Genomic DNA, 9,928 nt, shown 5'->3' with positions numbered 1-9,928 from the left:
TTGTGCTCTCCCATATTGCATTACAAGATAGTTCATCATGCCAATCAAAAGACCCCTCTATTTATTGGGACATTAGCTTCAAACCACGTTTCAATTTTTCCAGGACAAGTTAGAAGGAGCCACAATAACCAGTTTTGTAGCTCTTTCTTTGGCAAGAGTTTCTTCTCTTCCATGTGTCTATCTTAATGCATGCCATTGTATAAATTATTATTTAGTTAACATTTGTGCTGCTTACAGAATCGTCTAGGCTAGATACCAATAGTCTGGGAAATGACCTTGGACAACAGAGCTGAGCCAAACAGCAATTTCCTCAGTCTCATACAGACACAAGGAGAAAGTGTTTCTGTCTCATGCCAAAAATGAATTTGAGAAGTGAAGGGGCTATAGAAGTATAACCTTTTGAGTTAATAGTCTTGATTTCCCGTGCTCCTATCCAATGACAGGAAGAATCTGCAGGCACAAGTGCAACATCAACATTTCTACTATAATTGGTAGGTGGGTGTGGAAGAAGTAATTGTGGAAAACCAACTAACCAAACAAAAACAAACAAAGGTTATTCAATGGACAGAACACCAGTCTGTGCCTTATTCTCCAAGCAAAACTTTTGTAAATATTAATCATACTAGAATTCCTCCAAGAAGATGGCGGTCTGTCCATTTTAAATGTATATATAGTCCATAAGGCCAAGCATAAAAAGCAGATCTCTTCTTTGGCCAATTTCCTTATTTCCTGAGAGAGAAAGTAAAATAAATAACATGCCTACAAAGTCGGCCTGAGGAAATACACTTACATTCTTTTGGCCTGGCTTCTGATTTTTTGTTTCAAGCTGTTTTTCAAATAGAATTATTCCTTTCTTCCAAATGCCTTTCTTTTTTTTTTTTTTTTTTTTTTTTGAGGTGGCACTCTCTTATTGAGAGAGCTGTCTAAGCCTCTGTGACCTGAAATTCTACTGTTTGGATGCAGTTCACTTCAAAATACTCTGTGGACTTAAAAATTAAAGAGCCTGGGAAAAACAAGGAACATTAGGTGCAGGTTTGTCTGCACTGTTTCATTTTGATAGATTCTGTCCTCTTTACATCTAGTTTTTGAATGCCTCAGAACATATGTACTTCATATGTGAAAAGTTTTGTATGGTTAGAATCTCATAATATTACTATTAGAAGAGGAAATTTAAGGAACAAGGGACATTGGGTTCGATATCCCCATTAACAGCAGAGAGAATGGGACCCCACTAGGTACAGCATCAAAGATCCAGCCCTTGCTTCCCAGGATGTTGTTTTCAAGGACAAGGTCATGGCTTTGGTTACTCTTGTTTGTGACCACAAGATGAAGACGGAGACAGAGAAGGAGAAATAGATAAACTTTTCTATTTACATTTTACAGATGAGAAAACTTGCATAAAGTTGGGTTTTAAATCCAGGTCTCTCTAGCTCCAAATTCGTGTTCATGGCCATCAAAGTGTCACATATAAATGTCATTGGTTAAATGATGCAGTCCTATTGATCCACAAGCAATGTTCCCAGCTCTGCCCTCGGCATTTTTGGATCTATGTACCGAAGAAGATTTGCTACTGAAGAGCAGAGTTGCTGTTTTCTTAGCAAGTTTTACTTGTCTCCCCCACTTTGCTGATGTCACTGTTCTGCTGAAACCAGCCTGCTTGAATCACCTGTTACTTCAAGGCACCTCTGCTTTGAGGATTTCTCAAGTTATCTACATGACACTTTTGTTAAGATTCGTAGATTCTAAATACCTTCCCTCCCTTTGTCCTTTCCCTCTCTGCTGCTCTTCCTCTTGTCCTTCTGTCTTTCTTTCCCTTTCAGCCACCAGACTTTCTTGGAGAAGAAAAATGTTATTGGATAGAACCTCTATATCTCTCGGAAGATTCATATTTCTATGTACACTCTTTTTATGGTTCTTAGAAAAATTCTCACTCACCTGTGTTTCTCTCTTTCTGTGTTTTGGTGAGATTTGTTGACTTTTTGCATGTGAACCTGTATTGTTTTCTCATGTCATTTCTTATCTACATTTTATTTATTTTTTAAAATATTTTATTTATTTATTTGTCGGAGAGAGAGAGAGAGACAGCACACGCAGGGGGAGCAGCAGGCAGAGGGAGAAGCAGACTCCCCACTGAGCAAGGAGCCTGATGCGGGACTGATTCCAGGACCCTGGGATCATGATCTGAGCCGAAGGCAGATGCTTAACTGACTGAGCCACCCAGGCACCCCTCTCTCTTCTACAATTTAAATAATTATTTTTTAAAAAAAGGATTTTGTTTTGTTTTTTTACTCTAAAGAGATTACATGACACCCTCTGAAGTTAATGGAAGAACCAGTGACCTAGTGCACTGATAAGAACTTCTGTGTTTAAACCAATTGCCCCTATAAGTACACCATACAGATTCATGAGTGCAGTTATGATCACCACATTTACACAGAGGGTACATTTGGCAAAAAACACATGGCCTGGGCCCTCAAGACGGTGAAAATCCATCAAAAGACTTCATAACAGAGGTCTGCTTAAATTCCGTTAATATAAATAAGAAAAGATGCAATGTTTCCAAGCAGGAAGCTCCCAAATTGAGGAGAAAAGTCCAACTTATTCTGAGATGGGACTAAGAATTGGTTTCATTCTATCTCAAAGCTCAGCTTCTTCCTCAACCAGTTTCCCGAAAATGCTAGAGAAGAGTTCAAGTTGGCTCAATCAGTGTCAGGTTTTCCACTCCTGGATCAATCAACCATGCACATGAACTGGAATCATATTTTACTATTACAAAATTTCTGGAACAATCAGATAGGAGTCAGAGTGGACATTTTTCAAAAATTCATGCTACCCTGTTGCTCTGGAGATTTCTAGATAGTTTTAAGTTCACAATGGAGAGAAAGAAAGATAACCAAGCAGCTTGTGTCACTCTAACTTTCTTCAACCAGAATAGAAACCACTGATGTGTTTGGGGTACTGGGTTACTGTTGCTAAAACACGGTTCCAAAATTGTCTGAAGAAACACACAAGAAAAGTATAATAATGTGGAAAGACCAGCATCCTACATGAGGTGGGCATTCCCAAGGCCAATTAAATGCAATTAGCTAATGTGATTTGTGCCACCTGAGTGGCAAACTGTCTAGTGACCATTATGTCTTACTTATGGGTGATTATTTACTATGAGGCACTGTGCCAAGCTCCAACAGAGAGCACTAAATGTCTTCTAAATTCTCTGTGGCTGAGTTCCTCGGTCCCTAACAGACATCAGATGCAGGCTTTAAAAAACTTTATCTGAAAAATGGACATAATGATAGTAACTACCTCAAACAGTTTTGTTTTGTCAATTCATGTAATTAGTCAATTCATGTAAAATACTTAAAATATTGACAGACACACATTTTGTGTTTAATAAGTTATCTTCTATTATTATTGCTCTTAGATTTTATTTATATGAGAGAGAGAACATGAGCAGGAGAAGGGGAGGGAGAGGGGCAGAGGGAGAGGGAGAAGCAGACTCCCCACTGAGTGCAGAGCCCATCATGGGGCTCAATCCCAGGACTCCGAGATCATGACCTGAGCCAAAGTCAGCCACTAAACTGACTGAGCCACCTAGGCACCTCAGAAATAGTAATTTGAATAAGTAGATTTAAAATTTGAATCTTGGACAACCTGGGAGTTCTGTTCCAATTGCTGGTATCTAAAATAAAATATTTATACATTTTCTAGAAAACATCAGTTATGATTGTGTGAGGATTTAAGAGATCAAGAGCAAGAATGAAGCAAAGCTCAGGGGTGAGCCCGATATTCAGCACCACATTTCTCCTGAAGCTAGTTGCTATTTCCACCATATAGTTTAGACGCTAAATAGAAATTTGTAGAAGAGAAACTGAACAGAACCTTTAAAAGTCTCATGGGGTTGGCTAATGGGAAACTGAAGAGCAGATCCACTAAGGGGGAAGTAGGTTTGCTGGATAAAATACAAGATGCCAGCTCGCTTTGAATTTCAGATAAAAAACAATTTTTAAGCATAAGTATATCTCATATAATATCAAAAATTCAAAGTTCAAAATTAACTGGGCAGGCTTTTTGTTTTATTTATTGTTTTGTTTATTGTTCTGAGCTCTGGCAGCCCAGGAAGAAGGACTGTGCTAAATAACCAAGGTTTTTAGCTGGGACTCCAGAAAATCTATACTCTTGGAGTAATAATGAAGTAAAAACAAGCCAGACCTCACAAAGAGCTTCAAATCAGCTCAAATGTTAAATGCTTAAAGTAATATATACTTGCCTTCCAGAAGAAAAAATAAATTCTTACTGGAGAAAGTTAAAATCTTCTAGACCTCAAATTATATCTATACTTTTCCAATATTTAATTAAATATTGGTGGAAATAGCAGAGATTAGACAACTTGACAAAACAAAGACCGGTGTGTGTGTGTGTGTGTGTGTGTGTGTGTAGGAGAGAGATTTGTTATAAGGAATTGGCGCATGTGATTATGGAAGCTGAGAGGTCCCAAAATCCACCATCTGCAAACTGGAGGCCCGGGAAAGCCAGTGGCGTAATTCTGTCCAAGTTTATATGTAGGCTTGAGAACCAGGGAAGCTAATGGTTTAAAACCCAGTTTGGGGGTGGCTGTGTGACTCAGTCAGTTGAGCATCTGACCATGGGTTTCAGCTCAGGTCATGATCTCATGGTCCTGAGATCTAGCCCAGCTTTGGGCTCTGCACTCAGGAGAGAATCTGCTTGAAAGATTCTCTCCCTCAGCCCCACCCCTTACTCTCCCTCTCCACCCCCCTTCTCTAAAAATAAATAAATAAATAAATCTTTTATTTTAAAAAAAAATCCCAGTTTGAGGGCCCGAGAAGATGAAATGAGATGACCCAACTCAAACTGGCAGGTAGGAAGCCAGACAAATTCTTCCTTCCATCCCTTTTTGTTCTATTCAAGCCTTCAACGGATTGGGTGATGACCACCCCCACTGGGGACAGCAATCTACTTTACTGAGTCCACTGATTCACATGCTAATCTCACCCACACACTTACAGACACACCCAGAAATAATATGTAATCTGGGCACCCCACGGTCAGTCAAATTAACACATAAAATTAACATCCCATATATGTACCATTCCTACCAGTTCCATTCCTAGTTATATTTCCAACAGAGTGGTATACACAAAAGCTCCAAAAGATGTATAAAAGTTACCTTGCAATAATAGTCAAATGTTGGAAACAGCCCAACAGTCTATCAACAGTAGACTGTATAAAGCATGGTATGGGGTGTATATGTGTGTGTACTAGCATAATGGCTATATGCAAATATATATATATACATCTCACAAATATAATTCTAATTCAGAGACCAGATATAAAAACACATATACTGTTTGATTCCATTCACGTCATGTTCAAAAAAGACCAACTCCTCTCTGATGTTAGAAGTCAAGATATTGACTGCCTTTGAGAGGAGAGAGGGGTACTTATTGGAAGGAAGTATAAAGGAGGCTTCTCGAATTTTATTTCTCGATCTGTTTGATGAGTACATAGGCATTTTTATTGCACACATCTATACACAACATGTTATATATATGTACATATACATGCAAATGTAAACAATTATATTTTTGTAAAAGAGAAAGTTTTAAAAATAAAGCAGAAATCTGGGATATGAAAAGTTAGTAAGCATAAAAGTTAATGAAGAAAATAATAAATCCATTAGCATAAAGGACAATAAAAAATAATAATAGGGGCACCTGTGTGGCTCAGTTGGTTAAGGGTCTGATTCTTAATTCCAGCTCAGGTCGTGATCACAGGATCAAGCCCTGTGTTGGGCTCCACACTGGGCATGGAGCCTGCTTAAGATTCTCTCTCTCCCTCTCCCTCTGTCCCTCCCCACCCTCCCTCTCAAAATAATAACAATAATAACAATAATAATAATAATAATAATAATAATAATAATAATAAAACAGTAGCTGAAATCAGGTCAAGCCCTTGCTATAAGTCTTAAACTCTACAGATGGCCTTAATAAGATCATGATGAGTGAGACCAACTTGGGGTGCACCAACCGGGTGCTGGGAATGGAGCTGGAAGGAACCTTTTCTGGGTACAGGCAGTCAGACTCCTAGCAAAGGTGCACATTTACCAATAAAAACGAGGCTTTACAAAGAGGACCTACCGCCGTGAACTAAAGGTTTGGCAAGCCCAGCTGCCTGAGCACTAGCTTATCAGTCACAAGCACAGACCTAGATAACATGGCTGAGTCTAGTTCTGCAAACATGAAGGACATGCAGGTACGACCACATGCACATGGACAATTTATTTACAGCATCACCCCCTTCCTCCTGTTGTTAAGTGATAAGAATGGTTCAGAGAAGTTTCATGTTCTTTGGGAAAATGGATTATTCTATTGTTAAATCATATTTGTGCTGGAAGTCCTTCCTCAGAATTGTATTTTCCCAGCCTTTCACAGTCTTTCTACAATACTGGTTTTTGTTTTTTTTTTTTTCTCCTCTGTCTCTCCATGTCTAGAAACTAGTTTTTTCCATCAATCAAGCTGACAGATTTTGTAAATGTTTAACTAGATGCTGGCCATGGGTATCATGTGTGCAGAGTTAAGCAAAATGGCTTTTACTTAATTCAGTTTAACAAACATCAATAATATGCCTTCCATATATTAGATGAAACCGAGTTTTCGATAAGGGGTTAGCCCTGAAGAATTTCTTTAATTTATTTACATTGCCACTCAGATGCTCCCTGGGACTTCGATGTTTTCTGTATTCGTGCAGTTCTGTTTCCACTTTTAATAAACTGACCTTTTACATCTGCACAGAGCCCATTTCAAATGCAATAATCACAACAGAAGGCAATCTAAATCCTTAAAGCTTCTGCTTCTAGAAGTTTTATTTTTTTAAAGCTCATTTTAAAAAAAGTTAACAGGTTAGTTTGCCATCACTTAACAACAGTTTATGGATGCTGGCAGAAGAAACAAGATTTCTGGATCACAGGCAAAGGACTCCATGACTTATGGCATAGCAGGCAGCAGGAGCACCATTTCCCTCCCTGCACCAAGTCGCACAGAAGGGGCAGAAATGGGCCCAATACATGGCTGCACACCGAGTGGTTTGCATTAAAGAAAAGAAGACCGAACCTTTTGTAATCGGCAATATGTATCTTTGTCCTTTGCTCTACAGAGATTTTTTTTTTTTTTTCTCTCTGTAGTAAGTATACTTTTTCTTTGCTTTGGGAAAAAGACACCATTTTTTTCAAGGCTGTTTTCTATACAAACACTGAAAGGTAGTTGACAATAAGAGGGCAGTTAGTACCTCCATCATAAGACACAGAAACATGACAGACCCATGAAGAATGTTCTCCCAAACATGCAGAAACAATTAGTGAAAAACTAACATTCTATTGACCTGGGCTAACACTCCCTTAAATTCTCCAGACGATAATTAGAATTGGAAGATAAACTCCATGGGTGAGTAGAAGTGATTATTTTGTTTTTCTGAGAGTTTGTGGTTTCCATTGGGTGACTCCATAAACAAATATAGACACCAAGCAATTTGTGCATGCAATAGGACCTCCTCTGGGATGATGATAAAAGTTGGTGATGAGTTTGGTTTGCTCTGTACCACTTCTCACCTCCACAGGAGGGGATGCAGCAACACACACCAAGCACCAGGTACTCAACCGAGATTGTGGTGTGAGATCAAATAAGGGTTTGTCCCAACAAAGGATACTCCCCCCAGGATATGAAGATAATACTGAATATTTGCCCAAACAATACAACCGGTCTACTCCCTGAAAGCTCTGGGGTTAAACACACACACACACACACACACACACACACACACACACACACTCACACAATCCCCGTTGTCTGATAGCTCTATTTTTAGGCTTTGTGAAGGTGTTTGATACCAAAACAGATCTAGAATCAAGCTCTCAGACTCCTCTTGGCCTGGTAGGAAGTGCAATTTCCTCCTCCAGTCTAGACCATCTCTCTAATGCACAGAAAATGATGTCAAAACAGGAGCCTTTGAGGTCAGACCCAAGATGTTAAATCTCATTTCTGTTCCTTAAACACTCTGTGACAACTGGAGTGCCATATAATGTCCTCGAGTCTCAGTTTCCTTGTCCGAAAGATGGCATCCATACTACTTAGCTGAAGGTGCAAAGACTAAAGGAGACAAAGGCTTTACAGCAGAGAGCTACGTAGAACAGGGGCTGAATTCCACTCGCTTTGCTCTGTTGTTCTGTTATGTCCCAAGTGCTGAGCACCTGCAAACTCCCCTCTTAGGCCCCCCAGGTATGGAGGCGGAGCCTAACGGGCTGGCCTGAGACGCTCCATTTCCTATCTCGGAGGGTGCTCTTTGTTTCTCCGTCCAGTTTCTCTTCTGTCCACGTGGCCTCTGTGTTTCCAAGCAGAAGTGTTTCATCCAGCTTGGAGGCAGCAACTGACTTCCACGACTGCGTAACCTCCAGCTCCAGAGCCAAGCCGTATTTTTATTTTTTATTCTCCTCTCCACGGGCCTTCTGAATAAATCCTTGCCGAACTTCTTCACAAAGCAATGGCCCAGATTAAGTCATTGATGTGAATCTTCATTTTAATTATGTTATTCACAGAAACATTAAGCTCTTTTCAGAGTGCAGCCTGGCTCCTTCTTTAAAAAAATGTGATACCCTGGGTTATGTGAAAAGGCTATGAATGAGGCCGATTAGAGGTGGTTTGATCCACTTCCTCCGGCACCAGGAGATCTGGCCCGAAGCTGCTTTTTAAAAGCACTGCCTTATTCTGGGTGTTTTCTTCCATTTCCCCATAAGCATTTTATGTCATGTAAAAGTTGTTCTCCATTCACAGAAAACCTATTTAATTCACTGATACTTAAGTGTGTGTGTCAGAAAAAGACAAGAGAGACAAGGGAGCCCGAGACTCAAAAGGAAACTCAGAAGAAAGATTAAAAATAAAAATAAATGTCCTAAGTGGGCTCTGAACCCGCAAAAGGAACATTTACAGCAGCACAGAATGTTAATGATTGGAGATGAGCTTGAAAGGATTCAGCTCAACCCCTTCATTGTACAGTGGAGGAAATGAAGAGCCCGGTGCGCAGAAGGAATAAAACGCAGAGCTGGCAAGAGAGTAGAATGATGGACAGCCGGGTCAGTATGCTTTCCATTGTGGTGTAGACAAAAGCAAGTCAGTCAGACAAGCGAGGTGTGAACACTTGCTGTTACCAGTTACGAAAATGTTTGATTTTATTCTGAAAATATCCTATCAGAAAGTCAGGACTGTCTGAGCCCTGAGCTATTATTACTCACCCCTCTGTCCCAGGGAACTCTGGGAAGAGAAGACTAGTCACCTGGGGAAGCAAATATTTATTTGCAAGTGAGCCAATATTACAGACTGTCAAAATAGGGACTTTTGGTGAAAGCTGTGACTCAGACATGAGCCTGAATAGGGCTCTTACCATTCTTCTAAAAGCCAGCCTTGAGTATGCCATCAAGGACCAAGCTAATGTGGCCTGAAGAGGCAGGAACCAAAGGAACAGATATCCTCTTGGATGCTAAACTCTGTATTTGGAAGAAAGAGAAAGGGAGAGAGCAGCCTGGTGAGGTCTCCCTGGAAGAGCAGCAGAAGAGAGGGTCACAGGCAAGTACTAACCACGGAGCCACTGTAACCCACCCACCCCAGCCAGTTAAATAGGATCCAGTCCATGTTCCCAGCTCTGCCTGGTTTAATTGTTGATTAGCCCTCCCCCTTGGGAGAGACCAGTAAGGTGTGGGCAGAAGAGAGGCAGCAGAGCTTAGAGGATGGGAATGTTCTCTTCCCAAGACTGCTGCTGGAGTAACAGATCACGTGTGGATTACAAGAGTCTGAGGACAGCGCCCTAGCCTCATCTGAATCTAAAGAGGTAATCCTGAATATACTGGATTACTAGAAAGCAGTAA

This window comes from Ursus arctos, unplaced genomic scaffold (genome assembly GCF_023065955.2).
Source record: "Ursus arctos isolate Adak ecotype North America unplaced genomic scaffold, UrsArc2.0 scaffold_11, whole genome shotgun sequence".
In the NCBI taxonomy this organism is placed as follows: domain Eukaryota; kingdom Metazoa; phylum Chordata; class Mammalia; order Carnivora; family Ursidae; genus Ursus; species Ursus arctos.
Note: the sequence above shows the minus strand (reverse complement) of the source record.